The following is a 2,150-nucleotide window of genomic DNA, read 5'->3' on the forward strand; positions in this document are numbered from 1 at the left end:
GTTTAAGGAGAAATCTAGGTAAGAATATTACACCATCTAAATCAGGAGTGTCCAGCTCTGGTCCAAAAAGACCATAATTCTGCAGATTTTCCGTCTCCCTGTTCCAAACCACCTGACTCGAATGAATGAATCTTCTTAGACTGTTCCATTCAGTCCTGAAACAGCCTGAGCCAGTGTTGTGTGCTCTTTTTTTATTCCTCTATAATGTGTATATATATATATTATTGGAAATATTACAAGAAATTAAACACACACATACACACACACACACACACACACACACACACACACACACACACACATATATATATATATATATATATATATATATATATATATATATATATATATATATATATATATATATATATATGTGTGTGTGTGTGTGTGTGTGTGTGTGTGTGTGTGTGTGTGTGTGTGTGTGTGTGTGTGTGTGTGTATGTGTGTGTTTAATTTCTTGTAATATTTCCAATAACAGTTCTCCAGACTTTGGACATTTTGGTGGCTTATATATTATTACTCAATAAAAAATAATGGCTGCCATTTCAAAAGAAAATGTCTTTGCTTATTACAATTACAATTACCAGTAAAACTAAATTGAATTATTAGTGCATATAAAGTCACTTAACAAACAATTGTAAACTACAGATTTTAGATATGAAAGTTGGAAATCACAGAGAGAAAAAAGGACACACACAAGAAGAATTTGGTGCACTTTCACTGGCAACATAGCTGTTTATTTATAATCAACATAGCTTAGATATACTGGCTATCTGCTTAGAAATGAAATGATTAATAATAAAGAAACCAAGAACAAGAATACCACCTTTCGAGTAACAAAGCTCCATTTTTAACTCCAAACTTCAACTTGCATTCATTGAGGACTAAAGAAAAAGGGGAGCAGCTGGGTTGTAAGTTAGCTTAAAGCTAAGCTATGTCATGCAAAGCTAACCAAGCAGCGACAGGGATAAGTCCTGGTGTCTGTGATGGCTTTTCACATACAGTAACTTTCCAAGTCAGCGAGGGTGCAAGAACTCTCACAGCAGCGCTGCAAAATGTTGCGCTTCCGTGTCCGTTCCGAGGTCCTGCCTGCATTTCCAGCCAATGCTCCACCTGCATTTGGATGTAATGGAATAAGAAAGTAAGTTAAGGCTAAAAGTCATCTGGAGAAACATGGCTGGAGGAATATACTTCTAACTATAACAAGTTGAACATTACTTTGATACTTTGTTTTGTATGTTGTAGCCTCACCCTGACTCGGTTTCTTTCTGATCGGATACTTGAAGGAGCCACAGACAAATTCTAAAGCATCAATCAGTTCACCTCCGCACAGCTGTTGAACTTCAGTGGCTGGTGAGTGGGGGCAAGACATGACCAGTAAGACCAGCAGAGTGGCAGCATGTATCCACAGTGTTGCCATAATGAAAGGAAACCTGGACAAAACCATGAGAGAAAGTATAAAAGCTAGGAATAAAACACAGGCATAGGACATAAGAATAAAAACAAACGCTCAAACAAGAAAACAGTGCAAAAATAAAAGGTGAAGAACTGTTGAGTTTACCCACTTACATACACATGCATGTGAAATCCTAAATAAGTTGTTTATGCAGAATACAATTTAGATAACTAATTTGTACAGAGTAAATTATCTACAGACCTTGCAGGACCTTGGCAAAAATGTTGCTCAGATTAAAGGAAACGCAGCAAGGAATCAAACGTACACACCAGCGTGTTCTGATGCTGTTGTTTTGTGAATTAAAAAGATGAGATGCAGGATAAGTATTTTGTCTAACAGAATGACAAGTGCTTTGCCACAGATGGAGAGCGAGAGAAAGATCCCGCCCAACAGATTCCGAAATACTTTTCCTTCTCCTCTGTGGATTTTCCTGTCCACAGAAAATCTTCCAAACAAATCTGCCCCTTGACACACAAACACATGCACACACACGCACACAAACCATTTTACACAATAACTTTCTCACCATACACACACATGCAGTGCTTGTTTTTATTTTTCCAGATGTTTTTCCAAATTCCTAAACTATTATGTCAAAATAGTTACACAACAGTATTGCATCTTGCACAATCTAACAACTTTTTACCTAACCTGACCTTTAAAATCTATTTTTCCTACAGTAGCACCATGTAAG

At 36.8% G+C, this 2,150-nt stretch overlaps 1 long non-coding RNA gene across 1 annotated transcript; it reads right to left on the reverse strand.

The window, feature by feature from the left end:
• Positions 1-705: 705 nt before the first annotated feature.
• On the reverse strand, positions 706-1,815 carry LOC306761122. Its single transcript, XR_013771467.1, has 3 exons — positions 1,658-1,815; positions 1,252-1,433; positions 706-1,113 (listed from the first exon to the last, which is right to left on the reverse strand). It is a non-coding gene; the product is annotated as an uncharacterized lncRNA (long non-coding RNA).
• Between the last annotated feature and the right edge of the window lie 335 nt (positions 1,816-2,150).

Source organism: Telmatherina bonti, assembly GCF_933228915.1.
Source record: "Telmatherina bonti genome assembly, chromosome: 10".
Taxonomy (NCBI): domain Eukaryota; kingdom Metazoa; phylum Chordata; class Actinopteri; order Atheriniformes; family Telmatherinidae; genus Telmatherina; species Telmatherina bonti.